This window comes from Podarcis pityusensis, assembly GCF_964106645.2.
Source record: "Podarcis pityusensis genome assembly, chromosome: 1".
In the NCBI taxonomy this organism is placed as follows: domain Eukaryota; kingdom Metazoa; phylum Chordata; class Lepidosauria; order Squamata; family Lacertidae; genus Podarcis; species Podarcis pityusensis.
Genome location: NC_138028.1, coordinates 52,418,551 through 52,445,977, shown reverse-complemented (window position 1 = coordinate 52,445,977; position 27,427 = coordinate 52,418,551). Strand labels below are relative to the sequence as shown.

The 27,427-nt window shown below is 45.3% G+C and overlaps 2 long non-coding RNA genes across 2 annotated transcripts in view; both read right to left on the bottom strand.

The window, feature by feature from the left end:
• The window catches only part of LOC308475470, a 597,484-nt gene that overhangs the window by 564,377 nt on the left and 5,680 nt on the right, over window positions 1–27,427 (bottom strand). The window lies entirely within an intron of this gene.
• LOC308475359 lies at window positions 1,762–27,427 on the bottom strand. Its single transcript, XR_013985123.1, has 3 exons — window positions 27,349–27,427; window positions 9,550–9,649; window positions 1,762–3,668 (listed from the first exon to the last, which is right to left on the bottom strand). It is a non-coding gene; the product is annotated as an uncharacterized lncRNA (long non-coding RNA).

Genomic DNA, 27,427 nt, shown 5'->3' with positions numbered 1-27,427 from the left:
CAGATATCTGCACAAGCATCAGTAGGATTTGTGGTATGTATATGCAGAGGTTTACCTGGAACCTTGCTCATTCAGGTAAGTCTATACACATACTTCCATAAATGCTGTATATGTAGACATCTGGGGAAGAACATTCTCTGTTGCAGGGTGAGGCAGGCTACTTGCTCCCATGTTGGCAGGGCTCCACTCCTTGCCCCCAGGTTGTTGAACACAGGAGCTAATAACCCAGCACAAGCCTACGGCCAACAATAGATTTTAAATCTACTGTCATGAAGCTGGATACTTTCGCTTATTCCTCTTTACCTCACAAGGAACTGTTTCTGGAAAATGCTGGGGGAAATTATGAAAGAAATAGAAGGAATTGCTATATATTTTTTGGTTTGAGACTGAACCTATCTTACTGCGGCAAGCAAGACCCAAATAACAGAGGCTGGTGTAGGATTTGATTGAAGATGAGTGAGACCCTCTTGGTTCCCCTCGGATTGGCTCAGGATATCCCCAAACTTCCCCAAGCCAGTTCACAAACACAGAAAAGTGTTCTCTGCAATGGTAAGAGCCTTTGGAAGAAATCTAGCTCCTAAAGGTCTCCTTGTTGTTCAAATTGTTGCAAGTGGAATCCCTGATCTGGACCTTGTGCAGAGTAGAAATGGATTTGCTCTCCAACACAAGAATGAGTTTCAAAGGTTTACTGGAAACAGTCTTAAAATGCTTACAAATAAATGCTACAAATTACAAGATAACATGGCTCTTAAACAAACAAGCAATGGGGTCCAGTCTTCTTTTTAGTTCTTAATACAGTTCAACAAACTTTCCTCTCTCTGGTTCCAGAGAGCAAGAGATCCTATGCAACTTACTTGTTCAGCAACGCTGAGCTAAGTTCCTATCACTGCTGCTGGCTCCATCAACAGCTTTCACCTTCCTGCTGTCAGAAATTGTGCGGGTTTCCAGTGATGAGTCATCAATTAACCTACTCTAGCCTTTCCTTGCTGCATTTACCTAGAGTTTAACCTCTCTTGCCTAATACAAACTTATCTACAGACACAATCTTTCAAGCACGATGCATACAAAAATTGCATATTAAACTCATATCCTTAACACATGCTTCACCATGCTATTAGCCTGGATAACAAGGGTGGGAAGAACCCCTTCCCCATTTTCCTTTCCTGTTGTGGCCTCTACTGTCAAATGAGAAAAGGTGTGTGTTTTGGGTGGTGGTGGCAGCAGCAAAGGCAGCTTTGGAGGATGAAGAAGGATGATGGAAGAAAGGTAGCGGGGGGGGGGTCAGAATTCTCCCCCCTCTTGTATTTTGAGCAAGCAGAGCAAGAATTCCGAAGCTTGTAAACCTTCTCCTTCAGCGATGTGAGGGTGAGTAGTTTATGAGCTCCCAGAGTTTGTCTTCAGGTCCCTGCTGGGTGAACCTCACTGACATCTTTAATCCTTTCCCAAAGCATTGAGACAAGTTAGTGGCAAGGGCTGCCGAGTGTGATGGTTAACTCACTCTGCCAAATAAACTTAAACCAATGGATTTTCAATGAATAAATAATTAAACGGAGAGAGAGGGAAAACTGCTATGCAGTTTAGTTACCATTAATGAATGGGAATATATTCTTCTTTTCTTTTTGGGGAGTGGGGGGAGGGGTGGAAATTCTTAACATAGTCAGGAGAATAAGAAGATCAGATGCTAATGGGATTGCTTTTTTAACCTGTTATCAGAATGGCAAATTCATGATGAGTGTTATATTATTCATTTATTTAGCTGATTTCTCTTGCACTTTCTATTTTGGGAGAAGAGGAGAATCTCTAAGTGGTTTACAGCATAACTTAAAATATTAAATACAGTATCACAGACTGTCTGAATAGGACATTACATATGAACAAAATGAAATGCAACAATAGAATAAAGAGCCACATTTACAACAGGATCTTTAACAAAAAAACGAAATTATCCCCCTAAATGTCAAAAAGTTAGAGGTAAAAATCAAATGTGAAAATTCAATAAAAATTCCACATATGAAAGCATTGTTACTGGCTAAACACAACAACAAATTTTATTTATATCCCGCACTCCCTGGCCAGAACTGGGCTCAGGGCAGCTAACATCAAAATATATGATACATTTAAACATTACACTTACAGTTTCGGCAACTCAGTCCACTCCAATTAAATAAAACCAAACAAATATGAGGCAGAAACTGCACCCCCCTTCCCTTCATAAAGTACGGTAACATCTCACCAGCACCTCCTTAGCACTTTCACACACACAAACCCTCACTCTCAGCCATTCCCAGCTGCCATACTCATAAAACAGTTAGTCACTAGCCAGCCATTTGTCAAGAAGCAAACATCTGGTCTACAAACAATCCATATCAACATTAAGTTCAATATACAACCAGCTCATTCACCCACCTCCATCTGGGGCAATACAGTTTGACATGCAAATATCAACATAGCCACTCCCTCCCTATTTCCCACCCAGGTAGCATCTTACTCTGTACTGGTTCATACTGAGTGGTATTATTATAACCCAGATTCTCATCCTTGGCAGCAAAATAAATAAATCAAAAACATGATTCCAGTTACTATCCAAAAATGCATCACTCACTTTCTCCTCCTGGATACTAAAGTCAACAATGCAAACTTCAATAAGACAGTGCCCTTGCCCTCATGATGGCATCATATGTAGCCTCATAAGAAATTTGCGACCCTGTTTATAAATGCCGACGAGTGAGTGCTCACACAGGTATTCAACAAGAAAGGCAACCATTTTCTGGTATTTTGTTACATAGAGGCAAAGCTTTACAAGAAAGTTGTTAGTTTATAGCCAGATTTTCATGGTGACATGCTTTGAACAACTGTCAAAGATTAAACCCCCAGATGGGATTAATAAAACTATGCCAACCACACAGGAATGCTTATGCAATAAAATGTGGAGCTGATTGACATATGCATGCCCATCAGTTGTTGCTTCATCATCACTAGATGACTGGCAGCTGAATGTGTAATGTACCAACCATTGAAAATGGGAAATGATCTGATAGCTCTCTGGTGGATATTTCATAATGCCAGGATTCACTTGATGTTGCTCTCACTGAGTGATAAGCATGTAGTCTGTGTGAATTCACTCTCCACAGGAGAATGACAATAGTCAGAGTCAGCGCATGGTAACCTTTTCTTGTCAACAGAAAGAGACAGACTGAAAGAGAAAGCGAGTATTCTCTGTAACACAAGGTTAACTATTCAGGATTGCAATCTAGATATTTACAGTATATCATCATCAATCAAAGGTTTAAACTTTAAGCAATTGTAACTAGGGATGCCAGAGAATTCCACCAGAGGCAGAATAGGGAATGGAAATTCCCACAATTCATCTGTTCATCCGAGGTCAGGAACAGAAACCACACAAGCAAAATACATGCAGTATTTGCTGTTAATTTTTTTATTTTTTATTACTTCACAAATGCTGTGTAACTAATTACACTATTTTCTGCAGCATTTTTTACGTCTCTTCTATTGAAATTGATGCCTTCTCTGATGGAAAAATCCTGGCTGGATCTCATTGTCCGGGCTGAAAGATGGGGGTCGAGACGCTCCTTTAGGTATTCTTCTTCAGCTGCTGGCAAAAAGCCATGGCATGTTCCCAGATACCAGTATTTTGATTTCAGAGAACTCTGTTTTTGGAGAAAGGAACATAACAATGACTTCTCCTGAGACCATCAGCCTAAAAATGTCTTGCTAGTCAGCTTCCAAGTCCTTAAAAAGACTGAAAGTCAAACACTCATCTCCTTTGTGACTCCTGCCTACTAAAAGAATACACTGAATCATCCAATATATTTCTTTTTTCTCCCCTTTTGTTTCAAATTTTCACTGCTTCTTTTTGTTGTTGCCCCCGTCAAAATAGAGGCGACCCCAAAGCAACGTCTTGGAAGCTTTAATTTTTTCTCTCTGTTCTTGTTCCCATGGATACACTCAATTCAATTTACAAGAGCATTGGAATATTATCTGAGGATTACTGGGGCATGATACCATTTCAAAAAGAAAACACATGTCTGCCTGCTCTTGCTCCCTCATCTTCCCCATCGCAAACCCAGTAGATTTAGATGCACAGGCCGCGTTGCACCCAGGTGATCTTCTCTCACACCATATTTGTAGGACACTGCTCTCACTGTTTACACTGGAGGTCTTTCCACCCATGATTCTCTCTCATTGTCATTGCAAACAGTTGCTAGCATGATGTGTTTAATTGCATAAGCCTAATCATTTGCAAGGTGGCTTTAGCAGGCTACTTATAACATCAGTGGATGTACTTCCCATGTAATATATGAAAATGTAAGGAAAACCTGGTGGATCAGCCAATGAACCATCTATTCCTGCTTCCTGTTCTCCCAGAGGCCAACCAGATCCCCTCCTGTGGTTGATGGAAACCACAGGAGGGAAAATTGCTGTTGTGCACACACACAGGCAGGAGCTGTGCACAACAGCAATCTTCCCTCCTGTAGTTTCCATTAACTGATACGATGTGATTAAAAACAACTGGCAAATAGCCCTTCCATATAAAAATAAGTTGTATGTGTTATGTATTCAGTGGTCTGTGTTTGCCTGAGCTTGTGTCTGGACTAAGGATTCTGAGCCCCTGTGTTCTGATTTGATACATGATATCCAATCATGAGCAGCAAAGTCAGTCCTCAGGGAATGTGCAGGCGGCCTTGGAACGGACAGCTCACGGAAGAACCCCGACCAAACCTAAGAGGAGGCGTGTAGTGGTGATAGGGGATTCCCTACTGAGGGGAACAGAAGCAGTGATCTGTAGGCCTGACAAGATGTCTCGGGAAGTGTGCTGTCTCCCCGGGGCTAAGATCCAAGATGTAACTGAACGACTGCAAGGAATCATAAAACCCACTGACAAATACCCCTTCCTCTTGGTTCATGTGGGAACCAATGACACTGCAAGCAATAGCCTCCAGAAGATCAAAAGAGACTACGAGGCTCTGGGCAGGAAATTGAAGCAATTAAATGCACAAATTGTCATCTCATCTGTCCTCCCAGTTGAACGGCGTGGCCCAGGGAGAGAGGGAAAAATAGTGGAAGTGAACAGCTGGCTTCGCAAATGGTGTAAACAGGAACGGTTTGGATTCTTAGATCACAGACTGCAGTTTCTTGAAGATGGACTTCTGGCAAGCGATGGGCTGCACCTCACAACGGCTGGGAGAAATGTTTTTGCCAAAAATCTCAGAAACCTCATCAGGAGGGCTTTAAACTGACTAATGTGGGGGAGGGAGACAGTGCTCCTGAAGGTAGGAGTCTATCAATTGATGAAGATGATCATCCAAATGTCATAGACCAAATGGAGCAAACAGCACGCAGAGCTAGTGGTGGGAGGAGAAAATCCTTAAATAAGAGACACGGGGGAATGATTAATGGACTTCAATGTCTGTACACTAATGCGCAAAGCATGGGAAATAAACAAGATGAGCTTGAGCTCTTGGTACAGCAAACTAAATATGACATAATAGGCATCACTGAAACCTGGTGGAATAAGTCCCACGATTGGAATGTAATAATGGGGGGATACAATCTATTTCAGAGAAACAGACCAGACAAGAAAGGAGGAGGAGTGACGTTATATGTCAGGGATGTGTATACCTGTGAAGAGATCCAAGATTTAGAACCTCAAAGCCAAAGTGAGAGCATTTGGGTCAAAATTAAGGGAGAGAAGAATAACAGTGACCTCATTGTGGGAGTTTACTATAGATCCCCAAGCCAAATGGAGGACATAGATGATGCCTTCCTGGAACAGATGGCCAAGCATGCAAAAGGAAGGGAGATAGTAGTAATAGGGGACTTCAATTACCCGGATATTTGTTGGATGTCAAACTCAGCCAAGAGCATAAGGTCAAACAGATTCCTCACTGGCCTTGCAGACAACTTCATTGTCCAGAAAGTGGGAGAAGCAACAAGAGGAACAGCCATTTTAGATCTGGTCCTAACCAATGTTGATGACCTGGTTAGTGGGGTAGAAGTGGAAGGATCATTAGGCACGAGTGATCATGCTCTTCTGAAGTTTACTATACAGTGGAAAGGAGCAGCCAAGCATACTAGGACTCAATTTCTTGACTTTAAGAAAGCCAACTTCATAAAACTTAGGGAAGTGCTGGGTGAGATCCCATGGACAGTAATACTAAAAGGAAAGGGAGTTCATGATGGCTGGGAGTTTGTTAAGAGGGAGATAGTAAAAGCACAACGTCAGGCAATACCAATGAGACGGAAACATGGAAGGTGCCTAAAGAAGCCAGGGTGGCTATCTAAAGAACTTTAAACTGAGTTAAGATTAAAAAAGGATGTGTACAAAAAATGGAAAAGGGGGGAAACCACCAAAGAGGAATTCAAACAAATAGCCAGCACGTGTAGACACAAAGTCAGAAAAGCTAAAGCACAGAATGAACTCAGGCTTGCTAGAGAGGTTAAAAGTAACAAAAAAGGCTTTTATGGGTATGTTCGTAGCAAAAGGAAGAACAAAGAAACAGTGGGGTCACTCAGAGGAGAAGATGGTGAAATGCAAACAGGGGACACAGAAAGGGCTGAACTCCTCAATGCCTTCTTTGCCTCAGTCTTCTCCGATAAAGAAAACAATGCCCGACCTGAAGAATTTGGAGCAAATGATTCAGCAAGGAAACACAGCCCAGAATAACTAAGGAGATAGTACAAGAATACTTGGCTAGTTTAGATGTATTCAAGTCTCCAGGGCCAGATGAACTGCATCCAAGAGTATTAAAAGAACTGGCAGATGTGATCTCAGAACCACTGGCAGTCATCTTTGAGAATTCCTGGAGAACAGGCAAAGTCCCGGCAGACTGGAGGAGGGCAAATGTTGTCCCTATTTTCAAAAAGGGGAAAAGAGAGGACCCAAATAATTACCGCCCAGTCAGTCTGACATCAATACTAGGGAAGATTCTGGAGCAGATCATTAAGCAAACAGTCTGTGAGCACCTAGAAAGGAATGCTGTGATCACCAATAGTCAGCATGGATTTCTGAAAAATAAGTCATGTCAGACTAACCTGATCTCGTTTTTTGACAGAATTACAAGCCTGGTAGATGAAGGGAACGCAGTGGATGTAGCCTACCTTGATTTCAGCAAGGCATTTGACAAGGTGTCCCATGATATTCTTGTAAAGAAGCTGGTAAAATGCGGTCTTGACTATGCTACCACTCAGTGGATTTGTAACTAGCTGACTGACCGAACCCAAAGGGTGCTCATCAATGGTTCCTCTTCATCCTGGAGAAGAGTGACTAGTGGGGTGCCACAGGGTTCTGTCTTGGGCCTGGTCTTATTCAACATCTTTATCAACGACTTGGATGATGGACTCAAGGGCATCCTGATCAAATTTGCAGATGACACCAAACTGGGAGGGGTGGCTAACACCCCAGAGGACAGGATCACACTTCAAAACGACCTTGACAGATTAGAGAACTGGGCCAAAACAAACAAGATGAATTTTAACAGGGAGAAATGTAAAGTATTGCACTTGGGCAAAAAAAATGAGAGGCACAAATACAAGATGGGTGACACCTGGCTTGAGAGCAGTACATGTGAAAAGGATCTAGGAGTCTTGGTTGACCACAAACTTGACATGAGCCAACAGTGTGACGCGGCAGCTAAAAAAGCCAATGCAATTCTGGGCTGCATCAATAGGAGTATAGCATCTAGATCAAGGGAAGTAATAGTGCCACTGTATTCTGCTCTGGTCAGACCTCACCTGGAGTACTGTGTCCAGTTCTGGGCACCACAGTTCAAGAAGGACACTGACAAACTGGAACGTGTCCAGAGGAGGGCAACCAAAATGGTCAAAGGCCTGGAAACGATGCCTTATGAGGAACGGCTAAGGGAGCTGGGCATGTTTAGCCTGGAGAAGAGGAGGTTAAGGGGTGATATGATAGCCATGTTCAAATATATAAAAGGATGTCACATAGAGGAGGGAGAAAGGTTGTTTTCTGCTGCTCCAGAGAAGCGGACACGGAGCAATGGATCCAAACTACAAGAAAGAAGATTCCACCTAAACATTAGGAAGAACTTCCTGACAGTAAGAGCTGTTCGACAGTGGAATTTGCTGCCAAGGAGTGTGGTGGAGTCTCCTTCTTTGGAGGTCTTTAAGCAGAGGCTTGACAACCATATGTCAGGAGTGCTCTGATGGTGTTTCCTGCTTGGCAGGGGGTTGGACTCGATGGCCCTTGTGGTCTCTTCCAACTATGATTCTATGATTCTATGATTCAATCACAGAACATTTCAGGATTTGGGCCTCCGCCACTGGCCCTTAAACTCTGCCTTATGATTCACAGCTTGGAAGTTTAGAAAGCCAATCATGTTGGGAGTGGGAGTGGCCCAGGCCTCCAGGAATGTGTATATCAGCAGTTGCTTTGCCCCTGTTGTCCAGTTATGTAGTTCAATAAAGGTTCTTGCTGTTATCACTGTGTCTTGCCTCGTGGGAACCCACCTACACTTCAGTAAGATGGCCCTGAAAAGAACAGGTGTTCAACCTAGAATATATTTGTGGTGTTTGCCTGTTTGTTTGAAAAATGTCTGCACAGGGGGAGAGAAAGGGTTAATATGTAAACCAATAGGAAAGCCGGAGGCGGAGCCTACCTGTATATAAAAGGGCTTAGTTTGAGTTGGTTGTTGGTGGGTAGTTGGTTGGTTTTAGTGGGTTGGTTGGTTGGGAAAGGCAGTTGGAAAAGCAGTTGGCAGGCAGTTGGAAATAGAGAGACAGTAGGTGCTGTGGGTTCTTGTGTGAGGGGAGGTAGAAGAGATAGAGACAGGATAAAATAAGACTAAGAAGGTAAAGAGTAACAACGTCTGGAATGCAGTTAAAGTTTGTTTGTGTCTGAAATAAACTACACTCTTTGTTAACTTGAGAACCTGACTGAGACTAAGGGATTTAGTGGGGAGGACCTGGTTGGTGGCAGTGGATTAGTAGTGTATGGGTCAATAGTCCATGAGATGACCAGGGGCTCCTAACAAATGCCACAATACTGCTTAGTCAACCACTGAACCATCAGTAAAAACTTAGAGAGCCTAGCTGGATCTGACCAAAGGCCCAGCTAATTCAGCCTCTTGTTCCCTAGAGAATAGTCCTCTCTTGCTGTTTCCTAGTAGCTGGTATGTAATGCCTATCAACCATATCAACTCCATATTGCTATCATGACTGGGAAGCCATAGACACACCATCCATGAATTTGTGTAACCCCCCCTTCCCTCACTGCCCATGCTAATGACCAACTGCAAATCTTGTGGTGATGAGCAAAATAGGGTGGGCAAAGAAAGAGCGAAGTAAATCCTGTGATAGACTGAGTGTCAAAACTACATACTATTAAACTGAGAAGCCTCCCACAAGAGGCCTCCCTCATCATGACCAGCATTTTGCTAGTACGTGTGCTCTGTACTGAGCAGAGAGATCATCACAGCACCTCTTTCCATGGCACGCATGAAGCACGATCTGCAGCCCAGCATTATCTAGATCTGTTTTTAAGCCTTCATTTAGCATCATTGAAGCAGGCACCTGTATTTTCCTGGGCAAATCACGGAACTATGTCAGCTCATTTCAATCTCAAAAGGTCTGCTGTGTTTTCCTCCCGATTGGAAGCTGCATCTGGTACAGGCTGTGAAGGAAACATAAATAATAGAATATTTTTAAAGCTGTAGGATTTGGTGGTGGAGGAGGAATATGTGTGGCAGGGGAGGCATCCATGTTTAGAGGAGGAGAATGGTGCTCTCGGGAGGAACACCTTGGTCCAGATCAGTAACTTAGGATGTAGCAACACCACTTCAGCTTCCTTGTTTCAATAGGTTTGTGGGGGGGGGGGATAATATATAGGTCACACTTGTGGGGTAAATAGTAAAAGAATTGGCTGGATCCCTAAATCCAAAGCACAGGGCTAAACACACACTCCAGCAACAGAGAGCCCCCGGTAGAGTTTAGAAGTCACCATTTTTTTCCTAGTAGAAAAGCACTGCTCAGTTTCTCATATTCAACCATAAATTCAGTTCACCTCATTTCTTCAGCAACCTGCATTTATTAATTTTAAAAACTCCTCAAAATACAACAGCATTTGAGTGCAAATTTCTCATAAAGAACACAATTTTGTAGGCAGCTTTGACTAATGCAAGCAATTACCCTCACTATGCATCTTTCTGTGCTATTTTGTATGCACTGCTTTGTTGGAGAATTGCATTGCAAGATTCAGAAAAGTGCCCATTTTAAATGATAACTGTGTTTTGGTTTGCATATTGGTTCAAGAAGTGTAAACTGGACAGCTTCTCATTAAAATGCAAATAAAACTGAATTTCTCCCCCAATCCCTTATTCTGAGTATTTATTTACATTAATATTCCTAGACTACTTTTCCTCTGATATGTCTTCAAAGTGGCTAGCAAAGTTTTATAAAATCCACAGTCAAACTATCAAACTATCAACAAATGAGGACACTACAGGGGGAAAACAGTTTGCACAACAAACCACAGAAACAAATCCATCAATACCAAAGACCCAGCTAAATAAAACTGTTTCTTCCAGGAGAACTGGCAATTGAGGCATGACTCAAGAGTGATGCCACTTCCGAAGCCACCATTTCTTTTCCTCCTCAGCATATACAATTGCTTAGACATCCTTGTCAAATACAGTATCCTCCATACTCCCTCACTCATTCTGAGGCTCTGTGGTGTACCACTTTCCAGGAATGATAAAACTTGTGCTAAAATAAGGAGGACTTAACAACAGGAATAATTGTAGTGTGAGGACAAAACAAAAAGTGGTTCTGGTGAATGTTCTGACAGGAATAGAATTCAATGTTATGACCTTGAGGAAGTAGAGGCCAGACGAAATACAACCGGTAGGACAGCACATTTCTTCAACCAGTACTATAAGCCAGAATTCCTGAGATCCCTTGCCCCGTTGCTTTAGCCTGACTTGCTCACCTGACTTCCCAACACCAAGTGCCCCTGCCAGACCCTGAGAGGAAGAGGGATGAGGCCACCCTGGTCTTGCTCAACCCCCATGGACTTCAACTGAGTAAAGCTTTCCCAAGAAGCTTCCAGCTTTTCTGTCCTGAACGTTCGCTGCACGTGTTGGAACTTTCTTTTGTTGTCTTTCCAGACCAACCTGCATTGCATACATGTATCACAGAATCCTGGGAACCTCAGCTTGCCCCTCACAGATTTACAATTCCAAGCACCCTTATCTAACTACAGTTCCCAGGATTCTTTGGGCAAAGCCATGTGTTTCTAAAAATTTATTAATATTTTATTAAGAAACTTTCAGTCATGGAAAATTAAGTGCTTTAAATGTATGGTTTATGCGCAGCCCACGATTTCATCTCTGGCTTGTCTGTCACAATGGAGACCTGTCAGCTTTTCTTTGTTTATTTCTCCAAAGGACATCAGTGTTCATTGTTCCCCAGCCAGATGAAGCTGATGCACATGATGAGTCAGTCTGTTTCTCCTGCCTTCCCGAAGCCAAGCTGGAAACTCAGTGGGAAAAGTTTGGCTCCAGTTTAACATAATCTAAACCCTCTGAGGAAGCTTTAATGTCACTATCTTCTCAGAATGGCAGTTAAGGATCTTTCATCAGCTTCAAGTGTTTTAACACCATAAATGTTTACACCAAGTTCTTTTTCAGTCACTACATATTCTATCACTTACCAACATGGATCATATCCACTGAAAGTGTTAGAAACATGCTATAAATACTTAAAAGTCACTTGGGGCTAGGATTGTACAGATGAATCTATTTCTGGTCCTCGACAATTTTGTTAGCAAGTCCATTTAACCATCTTTCTACAAATCCACATATTTTTTTAAAAATTGTATTTAAATACAGATTGAAATACATACTAAAATATTTGTTTCACCACACACACACATGCATACATTAGAAGACAGAATTGGGATTCAAGATGACCTTAACAGATTGGAGAACTGGGCCCAAGATAACAAAATGAATTTCAGTAGGGACAAATGTAAGATTCTACACTTAGGAAGGAAGAATCAGATGCACAAATATAAGATGGGAGACACCTGGCTTACTAGCAGTACATGTGAAAAGGATCTAGGGGACATGGTGGACCACAAGCTTAACATGAGTCAACAGTGTGATGCAGCAGCAAAAAAAAAAGCTAACGTTATTCTAGGCTGCATCAACAGAAGTCTAGCGTCCAAGAGCAGTAATAGTACCACTTTATTCTGCCTTCGTCAGACCACAGCTGTGTCCAGTTCTGGGTGCCACAATTTAAGTAGGAGGTTGACAAGATGGAAGGTGTGCAGAGGAGGGCAACCAAGATGATCAAGGGTCTGGAAACCAAGCCTTATGAGGAACATTTGAAGGAGCTGGGTATGTTTGATCTACAAAAGAGGAGACAGAGGAGATGTGATAGACATCTTAAAATATCTCAAGGGCTGTTTTCTCCTGCTCTTGAGGGTAGGACTCAAATCAAACCAATGGCTTCAAGCTAGAAGAAAGGAGATTCTGACTAAACATCAGGAAAAACATTCTGACAGTAAGAGCTGTTTGACAGTGGAACAGACTTCCTTGGAAAGTGGTCAACTCTCCTTTTTTGGAGGTTTTTAAGCAGAGGTTGGATGGTCATCTGTCATGGATGCTTTAGTTGAGATTCCCGCATTCCAGGGGGTTGAACTGAGTGACCCAAAAGAGTGCAAAATTTGTCAGTTTGCTTTAAAACATGGGGCAGATTTCTTGGGTCTATGTTAGCTATCCCTGAATGCTCTGGGATGAGTTAAATGTGCAGTCCTGTGGAATGGGAGTCCTTTTCTGTTACAAATCTATTAGCATAGGCACTTTGGAATGCTTCCTAAGGGCACAGTCTAATGTTTTATTTAAAATATTTATACCCCCGCCTTTCCTTATAAAGAAGGGCTCAGAAATAAGGGCCATAACATACAAAAAGATTAAAAATACACACAATAATGAAACAGAGCAGCAGGCCAAGAGAGAAAAACAAGTTAAGATAGTGGGGAGGGGAATCGTTAAAGCCCCATTATAAAGGTTCCCAAGAGAGCATCAAAGGCTGGGTGGTAAAGTCAAGCATTAAAAATCTTTTCAGAAAGAAAAGCTTTAAGCTCACTGCAGAAAGGCAATAAGGAGGGGGCAAAGAGGCCTCCTAGCGAAGGGAGTTCCAGAATCTGGGTGCAGCAACGGGAAGGTGCCAATTCCTTCTTCCCATCAAATGTGAGCTTGTAACTGAGAGGAGGTGTTCTTTAACTATTTTATTATTTCCTGATGTGTGGGAAGATTCATTGGAGAAGAGGCGGTGCTTCAGATGCCCTAGCCCTGAGCTGCATAGTGCTTTAAATGTCATTTTACTGCATACTGGGGTAATAAGGTATGTACGGGGGGGGGGGGGGATCACATGTGCTGCTGGGAGTTCTTTCACAATATGTATCAAAGTGCATCTGTTTAATTTCAATGAGACTGACATAGTTTGATTTTGTTATTGATATCTGCATTTTTCTTTCTCACCCTTTCTGCCTCTCTCTCATTCTGTTTTGTGGTCATTTCAATGGCGATGATTATATTAAGACTGTACGATCACTTTGCAGTGTTCAAAATTTCAAACATTATTTTTTTTTTGCTGGTGTGGAAAAAGTTCAAGAGCTAAAGAAATATATTCACCCACACCAAATCAAAAGCTAAACTTTGAATTGTGCCCAGAAAAAACAGGAACACTAACTAATGCACACGCATGAAAACATACATACTAGTGCAAAATGTAAGCTAGCCAGGCAACCTTTTCATAGGCAAAATTCAAGATTCACAGGATAACCCAAAGCAGACATGGGGTTTTTCTCTCAGTTTCTCTTCCCTACCATTTGTGGCTTTGATTCCTGCTGTGAACAGATTCTGAAGCTCTGAGTTAACTAAAACTGTCTGTCTTTCCTACATACATCTCTTTCTGGCACAGTGAATGACAGAGGCATTGTCTAAGAACCATCCACCAGTTTATATTTAGCAGGGTTTTTTTCTGATTAGGTTTTGTCGCAAAGGAACAAATTGTGTTGCTCATCAGCATGTGCTCTACCCCCCCCTACAAAAAAAAACACATTTTAAACAAAGGAGGTATAAGTGCTGTAATTACATAACTTGCAAATAATCAAATCACATCAAACTATTAGCAAAAACAATTAGTGCTAAATTACAGAAGTTTGACAATTAGTGACAGGTGCAAATTCTTTGGCATCCACCCCCTTTCACTTATAATTGTCCTCCTCCATGTTACACTGTGTTCTCCTTTGTCTGCAGAGGGACTGAAATGTCGAAGTGCATCTCTCAGTAATGGGTATTGCTTATTCCTGGGGAATTGTGGGAATTGTAGTTTTGTGCAGGGTAACGAGCCTAATGGTTTCTGATACAGAGTTCTGAGCATTTCACCAGACTATAATTTGCAGCTTTGGGTGATGTGAAACTGAAATGGCATAAGACAAGTATGTGTAGATGTTCTGTATCACAGAGGTGAGCAGAAGGCACATGACTCCCACCTGTCTTCCATATTTTACTGGTGAAACAAAGAAAACTTGGGGTAGCTAGCATATCGCCCAAGTGTCCTGATTTTCCAGCAACAGTTCAGCAACCCAAAACAGACATGGGATTTTTCTCTCAGTTTCTCTTCCCTATACCATTTCTGGCTTTGATTCCTGCTGTGAACAGACCCTAAAGCTCTAAGTTGACTAAAACTGTCTGTCTTTCATACTGTACATCGGGGAGACTGGGCAGGTGGGATGTTGGGGGGGATCCCGCTTTGCCCTCCTGAAATGTTGGAGGGTGTGACACAGCAGGCTGCCTTCATATTATTTCTGCAGAGGACTGCACCTTGTTCAGTCAATTCCATCCCATGGATAATGAATGGAAAGGGGCATAGCTCCCCCCACTGCAAACCTTTGTGCAGGAGCCTGCTTTCTGGGTATAAACAGTGCAGAGAGAGCACTTTGGAACCTGTGCACAGAACCTAGTGCATGCAGTATGAGGGCAGAGACAACAGGAATGAGCTCAAGCCACTGATCCAAACCCTTTGGAATGTTCATTGTCCAGGGAATTTGCTGGCTATTAAGCTATGTTTCAGTTCATACAAAATAACATTTACTCCCTTGGTTTTTTCTATTGCTCCATCTGTTTGCCTGTTGTATATCTTGCCACATATGCAGAGCCTTCCATAAGTAAATCTGAAAAATCTGCCAAGGCAACTATGAGAGAGATATCGCCCATCGGAGATCACAAATAATGTTCCTTGCAGTTCCTGTTACTATTCATATCAAGACTTGTCATGGGGAAAGCGAGAGCAGAGAATGAGAGAACAGACAGAAAGGCCAACACTGACTTACAAAACTAAGATCTGCTTGCCTGACAAAACTAACACATCATTTTAAACCCAATGTCATCTCTTAGCCCCAGATCAATAGCAACCAACATGGTAGAAGCATATTTGAGGACTAGAAAAGAACCCATGGTAAAAAGGCAGCCTGCAACCCCCTTTCCACAAAAGTGGATAGATTTGCTCATGCGCTAAAGTGTAACATGTCTGCTGATTTGGGACACTGGTTTGTTGAATGCGCAAATGTTTCAAGCAGCTGGTTCTCTATATTTGATTAAAAGTTTACAATTACCCGAGTTTGTTATTAAGCAGTTGCCATGGAGTACAGCTTGCTTTTCCAACTGTCCCGGTGTCTGATTTGGGTGTTGTTTTTATACAAGTGTGTTCTACATTGCCCTGGTAAGCCAACAGCATCTGTTGGCATCTGTGCACACACAGAAGCATCCGTCCATAGCTGATGTCAGGTTGTAATACATCCACAATGTAAGGCAGTAATGTTTGTTAAATAAAGCGAGTCACAGACCAAGAAGGAGTAAAAACATTCTTCCTCCAAGCCCTGAGAGGGATGCAGCTAATGACGTACAAAGGGGAAATTAAGCAACAAAAATGTCCTTTCCGGTCTGACTCTCCAAAATAGAACTAGAAACCATGGAGCAGATTTGTAGACAGGTTTGAAAGACAGTAACTTGCCTGAGGCTACTTAATTTGTAGTGCAGCTGGGATTTGAACTCACATCCAAATTAACAACATTTCCATCAAATCACAGTGAAAGGACTAAACAGGTGTATAAAAGAAGATGAAAGATAAATTTAGCAGATGTCAGGAGAGTAATCTGCTCAGGCTAAGCTTGTTTACAGCTGTAATGACGCAGGGTGAATATTCAAGTGAGTCTGAGAAACACTGGCCTATGAGCGCTCCAGTTGGAGAACAGTCTTTACCAAAGGTGTCATGGGCTTTGAAGACACTCGAACTCAGGACACAAGGGAGAAACGTTCTAGGAGGAAGGCACGCTTGGCAAATCCACACCGTGATCAGCTCCCACCTGGAAACCAATGTCCCCACTGTGGAAGGACATGTGGATCCAGAATTGGCCTAAACAGTCACTTACGGACTCATTGTTAAAACCGTGTTTATGGAAGACAATCTTACTCAGCTATGAGTGATCACCAAAGAAGAATCCAAATGAGTAAGATTGAATGCCCAAAGTTAATCATTTGCAGTTTCACACAAGCCCTGCTAAGGTTTTTTGTCTTCACACATTCTCCATTGTGCAAGGCTGGTCCTGAGAGCCCAGCCCTGCCACCCTCCTTGGCTTGGGGCTGACCTTCTGCTGTGGAGAGGCTCTCTCCCTGCATATTGAGGGTTCATGGTGAGCAGTCTCCCCAGCTGTGAAAGTTCAGCTCCACCACATGGACCGGGGTGGGGCAATGATATTCCACTGCCACCTGGCTTGTGTGGTAGAGCCAAAACAGCAGCAGCTACCTACCAGCAGCAGCAAGTTACACAACAGAGAGACAGAGTAAAATGGCACCATTTGATAGTTTGGTATTGAGCTGGAAGCTCCCTGATGGCAGGTAAGACTATAGGTCTATCCAGCCCAACACTATTTTTAAAGGGTGCAAAGGTTTATTTCATTGGATGATCTAAATTCTTTTTTTCAGAATAGCCTGTCACTGAACAAATACCCTCTTATCCTTCTGCAAAGGTGCTGCTTTGCTGCACTGAGCTGGCAACATATCTTGAATATTAGGATTTGAATGGATCTCTACACTTCAAACATCCCATGGATTATTTTTGCTGAAAAGGGATTCAGAGGAAAGCTTATTTTATGTTCTCTAAATGATACAAATTGCCTACAAATGGTGTCGAGGTTTTTTTTGGGGGGGGCACTATGTGAAGGGATTTCTACTAATCCTCAATAATTTTTCTGGCAAATTAGATCAAAGGCTTTTGTAAGTCCTTTAATGAAATGGCAACACTATGTAACTTTTCCATGGCTTGGGACTGCAATCTATTATAGCTGTGGAGAGCACCACATTGTCTATCTCTGGACTAACTACTCTATTCCAAACTTAAAAATGGAAAGCGTAATGTCAGGGGACTGCCATCAAGGGAGGGGGGAGAGGTAGGAATGTACAGACAGCCTCCCCCCTTGTTGAGCAGCTGCACCTCCTCAGAGTCTGGTGAAGATGAGGGCTCAGGAGAAACAGATGAAGAGAGAAGGGGGGGGGGGGTGATGCAAAGGCTCACTCAGGCTGAGATGAGCCACGACACCACTCCTAAGGAGTTTGAAGTGCCACTTCCATCGCATAGTTTTCGCCAGCAAATTAAACATAAGGAAAAGAGGTGGAGAGGGGGGGTTTTCCTGGACTTTTGTGCTGGAGGGCAAACCGGAAGAAACCACTTCCAGAATCTGCTAGTGATTGAGGCAGACATGGATTTTGGACTTCTGCACTGTACATAGCTTTTGCACTCAATAAAACCTGTAAAAGACAGGTCGGAGTCCTGGCTGTTATCTTCGTGAGCAACCACACACATTCCTCACAGGTAATGCTGGTGGTCAACAAAAGAGGTTTAAAGACTCTCTCAAGGCAAATCTTTAAAAATGTAGTATAAACATAGACAACTGGGAAACACTGGCCTGTGAGCGCTCCAGTTGGAGAACAGCCTTGACCAAAGTTGTCATGGACTTTGAAGATGCTCAAACTCAGGACGAAAGGGAGAAATGAGCTAAGAAGAAGGCACGTTTGGCAAACTCTCACCATGATCAACTCCCACCCGGAAACCTATGCCCCCACTGTGGAAGGATGTGTGGATCCAGAATTGGCCTCCACAGTCACCTATGGACACACCGTTAAGACTATTGAAATATACATTATTTACACAATGGGCTGCACATGATTGGCTAATTCTGGAATTCTACTGTAAGCCAATCAGGTTGTGGATTCACTTCTATCTGGAGCAGGATTGGGTGGTTCCTGCCAACCAATCATACTGCTGCATTGTTCTAGGACCCATCAGACTGCTGCATTCTGAATCCTATTGTTCTAGGACCAATCAGACTGCTGCCTTTTGGATCCTATTGTTCTAGGACCAATCAGACTGCTACAGTTTGGATCCTATTCAACTCAGTACATAACACCCCTCCCCTCTAAGTTCCAGTCCTGCCCGGGAGGTCGCATTCATAGTCCTCAAGGTATGCCGGCGGCCTACGTGTGCGTTGTGGCCTGGGGTGTTCCCTGGTCCGGGCTCCGGGTTCTGGCTCGTGTTCCAAGGATGCTGGCTGTGATGCGGCTGTTTGGTCTGGTGCAACCGGCTCGCTCAGTCGTGGTTCTGGTTCCGGTGTCCTTTCGGCCTCACGGGTCCTCTCTGTATTTACTGATTCTGCCTCTCCTGCTGGCCCCTCCTGCTCTATGGGCCTCACTGCCCCGCTGTTCCCTTGGGACTCCTCTGACCTGTCCTCCTCCTGGTTTTCTCCCGGGAATCGTCGCCGTATCTGGTCGCAGTGGCGGCGCCAGCATTGCCCCCCATCCGTTAGCACCTCGTACGACACGGGGCCAGTGACCCTGGTGATTGTGGCGGGTACCCATGCTGGGCCTGCCCCAAAATTCTTTGCGTACACTGGGTCCTGGGCCTCGAAGGTCCGGGGGTTCCTGCCTTCCCCCACCACTACCTCATCCTGAGCTCTATCGGGGTGAAGGCGGTCCAATCTGATTGCAAGGCGCCGACCCATTAGTAGTTCAGCGGGGCTCCGGCCAGTCGTTGAGCTGGGGGTGCTGTGCTGTGCTAGAAGGAATGTGGCAAGGCGGTACTCCCAGTCCCCTTGCGTCATGCGGCGAAGGGTGTCCTTGGTGGTCCGCACCATGCGTTCTGCTTGGCCATTGGTGGCAGGGTGGAACGGCGCCGAACGGATGTGGCGGATGGCGTTCTGCGCTGTGAAGGTTTGGAATTCTCCTGACGTAAATGCAGTCCCGTTGTCTGAGACGAGGGTGTCAGGGAGCCCGTGGGTTGCAAACAGCCTGCGTAGTACCCGGATGGCTGCGGACGTGGAAGTGGACGGTACCAGTGCGACTTCCAGCCATTTGGTGTAGGAGTCCACCACTATGAAGAATGTTTTCCCCTGAAAGGGGCCAGCGAAATCCACATGCAGGCGTGACCATGGTGCTCGGGCGGACTCCCAGGACTGGACTGGGGCCCTTGGGGGATCTGGGCGGGATTCTTGGCAGGCCTGGCAGTGTTTGACCCAGGCCTCTATCTCTCCATCGATCCCCGGCCACCACACATAACTCCTGGCAAGGGCCTTCATTCTTACTACCCCTGGATGTGTCTCGTGTAGGGCTGTGAGGACCCTTTTGCAGAGGGGCTGGGGAACAACGACTCTGCTTCCCCATAACAGGCACCCCTTGTGGGCCGACAGTTCATGTTTGCGGGTTGTGTAGCCGGCGAATTCTGGCCCGGGGCTGCTGCTGGGCCATCCCCTCCACACCCAGTCCAGGACCCGGGAGATGACCCTATCTTTCTTGGAATGGTGTGCAACTTCTTGTGCCTGAATGGGGCGGTCGGGAAGCAGCTCCAGGCTCATAACCTCTTGTGCAGGTGCTGGGTCAGGGCCTGTTTCCGGTAGTGGTAGCCTGCTGAGGGCGTCCGCATGGCCCATCGCCTTCCCAGGTCGGTGAATCAGTGCATACTGGTAGCTGGCAAGGAAAATTGACCACCTGAGGACGCGAGGAGACAGCACTTGGGGGGTCTGCTTTTCGGGGGCAAACAAGCCAAGCAACGGCTTGTGGTCAGTCACCACGGTGAAGGGCCGCCCGTACAAGAAATCATGGAATTTTTTTACTCCCTTTACGATTGCCAGACCCTCCTTGTCGATTTGCGAGTAGTTCCGCTCGGTTGTGTTGAGTGTCTGGGAAAAGTACGCCACCGGTACCTCTCTTCCATCCGGGAGTTGGTGCCCCAGGACAGCTCCAATGCCATAGGGTGAGGCGTCGCATGCTAGCACCACCGGCAGCCTCTCGTCGAAGTGTGCCAAGACCGAGTTTGAGACAAGCAAGTCCTTGACTGCCTGGAATGCAGCCTCCTGGCGCTGGCCCCACACCCAAGGGGCCCGCTTGTCCAGGAGTCTGTGTAGGGGCTCCGCTACCGCCGCCTTGTGGGGAAGGAAGGAATGGTAAAAGTTCAATAGTCCCAAGAAGGCCTGAAGTTCAGTCTTGCTCTTGGGCGCTGGGGCATCACAAATGGCCCGTACCTTGTCCCCAGTCGGGTGGACCCCTTCTGCGTCCACCATAAATCCCAGAAAGTCCACCTGAGGCACTCCTAGTAGACATTTTTCCCGCTTCACCTTGAGACCCGCCGTCTGGAAACGGTGCAGAACGGTGCGGAGGCGGTCCTCAAACTCCTCTGGTGTGGGGCCGGCAATCAACACATCATCGAAGAAGGGGGTGACGCCAGGAATCCCTTTAAGGAGAGAGTCCATTATATTCTGGAATATGCCTGGTGCCACGCTGACACCGAATTGCAGCCGCTTTACCCTGAACGCTCCTCTGTGCGTCACAATCGTCTGTGCCTCTGCTGTGGCCTCATCTACTGGCAGCTGTTGATATGCTTGGGCCAAGTCCAGCTTGCCAAAAATTTTCGACCCAGCCAGGGTGGCAAGGACATGGCTGACCACTGGCACTGGGTATGCGTGGGCCGTGAGGGCCTTGTTTATGGTACATTTGTAGTCTGCGCAGATGCGGACCGAACCATTAGGCTTGACGGGTGTGACGATTGGGGTTTCCCAGGGAGCATTAGGCACCGGCTCCAGCACTCCTTGCTCTACGAGTCGGTCCAATTCCTCGTCTATACGGGGTTTCAAGGCGAACGGGACCCGGCGGGCCTTGAGCCTGACCCGTCGTACTGCGGGGTCAAGCTGTAGCGCAATGGGGGGGCCCGTATACTGTCCCAATTTCCCATCGAAAACCCCTGGAAATTCCTTGCATATGGCGTCCACGTCCACTTGTAAGCTAGTGTGGTTCACCCCGGTGACAGCTAGCCCCAGTGGTCCAAACCATGCCAATCCCAGTAAGCTAATGTAGGGGCCCTTGACCACAAGCAAGTCCAGTTGCCGCGTCCGCCCTCGGTATTGCACCCTGAAGGTCCCCACCCCCATTGTGGGGACCTTACGTTTCTGGAAGTCCCGGAGGGTGAATGGGGCCGGCCTGAGTTTGGGACCCCCAGTGGGACACAGTTTCCTTAAGGTCCTTGCCGAGATTATGGATAGAGTTGAACCCGTGTCAAGCTCCATGCGGCATGGGGCCCCCTCTATCTGTACCTCTACATAAATTTTCTCTACGTTGGGGTGGGGCAACTGGTATACCTGGAAGTCCGTGAGCTCCGTTGAGTTGCCTTGGTGCGTTGGGCCCCGGGACCTGGGGCTCTTGGATTGGTCATCTGATGCCTGGTGTCGGGTGGGCCGAGCCCGACACACCCGGGCGATGTGTCCCGATTTTCTGCACTGCCTGCACTCTGCGTTGCGGAAACGGCAGGTCCTCCTCTCGTGACTCTCCCCGCAGCTTGCGCAGTTCCCTCCTTCTCGTCGAGGCAGCTGTGGTCTGTGCGCTGCTTGAGTGCGCTGCTGTACTCGGTGCACCTCCTCCCTGTCGGATCCTGAGTCGTCGGTGAGGTCTTCATGGTGGACCCTCGGTTGGGATGGCAGGCTCGGCCGTGCCTCTTGGGTCGACCTCTCGGCAGCTTCTGTTGCCAGGGCCTCCTCCAGAGCGACCTGGAACGTTAGGTCCTTCTTAGCGTAGAGGCGCCGTTGCAGCTTCTCATCCTTCAGGCCACCAACGAGGCGGTCACGAAGCATGTTCTCCAGCTCTGAGAAGTTGCAGAACCGGGCGGCTTGGCGGAGAGAGGTCACAAACCCAGTTATGGTTTCCCCAGGGGCTTGCCGCTTTGCGTAGAAGGCATTTCGACGAGCCACCACTGAGGGCTGCGGCGAAAAGTGCCCCTTCAGCTGTTCCATTATTGTTTTGTATGGAACAGTAGCGACGTCTTCAGGCGCAAGGAGAGCCCGGGCGATTTCAAACGTCTCCTCTCCGCAGACGCTGAAGAATATCGCCCTCTTCTTGGCGTCTTCTTCGTCGGTGACCCCTTTGGCTTCTAGGAGGAAGGTGAAACGGGAGGCGTACGCTTCCCAGTCTCCAGATGCTGGGTTGAATGGCGAGAAGCTGCTGTTGGCTGCCATTCTGAGTTCCTTGTGCCCCGGAGCTGAAGCCTGGATACACGGTGCGAGGCAGCGGTGCGGCAGTTGGCGGTGCTGCGGTGCTGTGTGTGGCAGTCAGCTCAGCGGGATCCCATCCTCGTCGCCAGTGAAATATACATTATTTACACAATGGGCTGCACATGATTGGCTAATTCTGGAATTCTACTGTAAGCCAATCAAGTTGTGGATTCACTTCTATCTGGAGCAGGATTGGGTGGTTCCTGCCAACCAATCATACTGCTGCATTGTTCTAGGACCCATCAGACTGCTGCATTCTGAATCCTATTGTTCTAGGACCAATCAGACTGCTGCCTTTTGGATCCTATTGTTCTAGGACCAATCAGACTGCTACAGTTTGGATCCTATTCAACTCAGTACATAACAACTATGTTCATGGGAGACAATTTTACTCAGCTATGAGTGATTGCCAAGGAAGAAGAATGCCACAATATATTTATCAGTCTTTGTCAAGGCTCTTTGTTGTAACTGAGGAGGAGAAAGAAGACAAAAGAGTTAACAAATAATTGGGTGAAGGTTTTAAAGGATGGGATTTAAAATTATTACGTTGGGCAATCTACTGCCACAGTGGAGAGGTGAAGATGAAAGAAAAACATGAAACAATTATGCAGATATCCATAAACAGCATTTATTAATATCTGGAGAATGTGAAACTCCTTGAACCTGACAACGAGATAATAAAGACTGAATGCTCTGTGGATGCTATGATAATGATGAGTCACTGTATGAATGTTGCTTCTGAAATATTGACAAGAAGTGAACACTATTCCAGAAACTGCCCCTTTGTGTAGGAAAATTCACGCACATTAAAATTCTGGTGTATCTGCCTTGAATTAATCTATTTCAGTTCTTGGGTGGAACACAAAGCTGTTTACTCAGAGCCATTGTGTCTGCAAAACTCCTGTGGTTTTCTCAGGCTCTAACAGGATTTGACTTGCAAGAAATCATAGCCAGAGTATATTTACTTCACTTCGGGGGAGGGGGGCAGTGGCACAAGCTGCATAAAATACTTAGTAGGTCTCAGCATGGGGCGGCAAAGGATTGTGTTGAATCTCTAACTGGACTCTGAAAATGATGATGAAGTGATGCTTCCCTTTAAAAGATCAGGCAGCTGAGATGAAAAAGCTTTTCCTCATCACACATCCAAAGAGCAAACAGGTGGCTCATTTAAAAAAAAAAAAAAAGCGCTTTCAGGATGATCACGGCTTGTTTGTTTAATTCTCTGCACTAGAGACAGGCCATCAGGAAGAAGCATGCATTCTACCCCCATTTTGAATGAGGCTCTTGGTAGCATTTCTTAGTGGGAGTTCTCCCTCTGGCTAACCACCTGCTTCATTGCTTGCAAGTTGCCTTTTATCCCCAGTCCTCCTGTGAGAAGGCCTCTTGTCCACTCTGGCCATGGCCAGCTCATGTAAGTCCCTTAGAGCTATATGCTCAGGTTACTCCACGTGTTTGTGTATGTAAATAACACACGTGCACAAAGACAGACCGCTGTGAACTGGGATGCACATGCAACTTCTTATATGTACAGCCCAGTTCACAGTAGTGTTGCTGGCAGACATTTCTCTGGCTTCTTCTTTGCCAGGAAGTGATGGAGAATATGGCTTCCAGCTCATACTTGTTTCCCTCCATCTGATCATTTACCTGGGTATGTAATCAAGTGAAGAAACTTATCAGTATGATCTGACCTTTAAGTCTATATCCTTCTACTGCATCCCTTGAAAACAGCTCTCTGTTCAGATCATCTATTTTAGTGAGAAGAAGGAAAACACACTGGCTCTGAAATGTGGCTGATTGCACAAATTCTATCTTTGCCTTTTATCCATAAGGACCTAAGAAGGGCCCTGCTGGATCAGGCCAATGGCCCATCTGTTCCAGCATCCTCTCACAGTGGCCATGTCAGTGTTTGAAAAAGAAAAGGTTCTGACCTCCTTTTTACTCCTTTGCTTAGTCCTCAGACCTTAAAAAGGTAAAGGGACCCCTGACCATTAGATCCAGTCGTGACCGACTCTGGGGTTGCGGTGCTCATCTCGCTTTATTGGCTGAAGAAGCCAGCATACAGCTTCCGGGTCATGTGGCCAGCATGACTAAGCCGCTTCTGGCGAACCAGAGCAGCACACGGAAACGCCGTTTACCTTCCCGCCGGAGCGGTACCTATTTATCTACTTGTACTTTGACATGCTTTTGAACTGCTAGGTTAGCAGGAGCAGGGACCGAGCAACGGGAGCTCACCCCGTTGCGGGGATTCGAACCGCCGACCTTCTGATCAGCAAGTCCTAGGCTCTGTGGCTTAACCCACAGCGCCACCCATGTCCCAACTAAGGTCCCTCAGACCTTAGTTGGCACAAAAGAGTCTTTGAGAAAGAGTATTCTTGCAGAGTGTTGCTGCTTTTATTCTTAAAAAATCTTCTTCTCCAACCACGACCAACAGCTTTTACACACACCAAACGCAACCAGCTTTCTACCATCCAACCAACCCACACCCAACACTAACATTGACCACTCTATATATACAGGTACAATTTGGTGAAAGGTTGCATGAGTCATTGTAGGCTGCTGACTCATGCTGACTTAGTTCTTTTAGCATTAAAAAAACAGCGGCCAATTTTTAGCCATGACAAGCCACCCAGATGCCTGTGGGAAACACACAAGCAGGGCCTGAATAACAAATAATGTCCATAAGGTAAGTAGCCAAATGAGCATTGCTGTACTAATTATACACTGCAAATATTAAACTAGTATTTGTATCACAACACAATGTGTATCACACAACTTTTTTGTATTCGCACAGTGTTCACTTATGAAAATACACAAATAGGACGAGTCTGCACTTTCATAATGTCAAAGTGCAGAAATGGGTGTTTGGATAGAGTTGGAAAAACTTGCAAATGCTCACCTTACAGCATATGTTCTGTGATTCAGAATTGTGTGTGCATTGAATGCATGTTAAGGATGACATAAAACAATTTTCATCCCACTCCTCATGATGTTTATGCTGTTAAAAGTTTCAGCTGCTGATATCTGCTCCCCCACCCAGCTGCAACTGAAGGCGTAAGAGCAAGCCAGGCTAAGCTGTTTTGTCTGCTAGCTCTAGTAGCTGCTCTTATAGTATGTCTTTAGCAAGTCAAGATTTGTGCAAAGAGGAGTTTTTGGGTCTTCCGGATAACAATGTACTCTCCTGCACAATCTGAAAACTGTGACTTCAGCTGGATGCTAGAACAGGCTAAATATAGCCCATACGCTGTATGTGAAACTGCACATCTGCCTATGCATACTTCCTACATTTTAGCACATCTGAGACTCAAGCCAGAATGCTGCTGGTCTATAGGCATAACCAGGGAGACTAAAGGCAGCCTCCCCCTGGCCAAGCCAGCAGGATTTGTGCTATAATGATCTCATTGAAGGTCATTTGTGACTTGCTTAAAGGCCATCCAATTTGAAGTCCATGCGTATTAGCGGGACAGTGAGCAATCCTGGAAAATTAGCCATCTCTCAACTGGCACAAACTCTAGTTGGACACACTAGGGGCAATCACAGTGAGCGATGGATTTCAACAGGATGTTCCGAAGCAATCTGGGCCCCTGTGTGGAAGCAGGATGCAGGTGCCTGGACCCCTGAAGAGCTCAGGAAGGGCTGTGCGTAGCTATGCACAGGGGGGCCAGCTGTCCACCTACAGATGCAAAGAAGTAATTACTCTCAAATGGCACAATAATTAGCACAAATATCAAGATCTGACAGTGTTTCCGGAATCCTTCCCAACTCCAGTGGATGGATCACTATGTAAATGCTACCAAATTGTTGATTCAAGGTCTAGTGGGAGTTTTCCCTCCTCAGGATGGAAAGGAAAGAGAACTAGGGAGAAGACTTGTCTGAACCAAACTCCACCAGAAATCCAAATCTCCAGCAGTTTCCCAGCAGCATTTATTTTTATTTGGTTTGTCCAGCACCTGATATCAGTCAACAACAAGTGCCAAAAGCCCACACAAAAGCTGTTTCCTTCATAGCCCACCAAGGAGTGAGATAGAAGTTTTTCTTTTTTAATAACTACATTTTATTTTCCTTTTTTCTCTCTTCTGAAAAGGTACACAAGGTTTTCACTTCAAAGTACAGAAATCTTAACTACACCGAGAGCTGGTGATCATATTGCATTATTAAGGGAAAGGGAAACAGCAGGTCAGACTTGCAAAGAGCTGCACATATGAATTAAGAATCCCTTGGCTACTTGGTGGATAAGTTGTTTGAAAGGTCTGGTCTCAAGTGAAGGATTTATTGTGTTTCAGAAAGAGAGAGCAGCATGGATCAAAGCACTGTGACTTTTCACAGAAGAAAATAGCATGATCATGGAAGGAACAGATTTTCCTGACTTCCCTTTAGTAGTCTTTCACAGTAAACTCACACTAGCATTTATAAGAACCAATTATCAAATCCAGAAGTGCACCTTGCCCACAACAGTGGCCTGTAAGATAATACTTAGCAATATATAAAGCTTGCAGTTGTTCTAAGCATTACATGTCTATTATTATAGTTGCACGACGACCCTGTGAGGTAGGGGTGGAGAACCTCAGGCTCAGGGACCAAATGTGGCCCTCCAGTTTTCTCTGGCTGGCCCTCAGGACTCTCCCAGGCCACACAAACCGTGGGTCCTGCTCTATGGGCTCCCTGAGTGCTTTTGCATAGCTGGAATGTTCCCTTGAGCTTTGATCATTCCTCTTGCTTACCTGGATGTAGAGGGGCCAGGGGCGTAGAAGCTTCAGATTTCAGAAACCTCATGTTGCCTACTGTAGAAAGGGAAGAGCT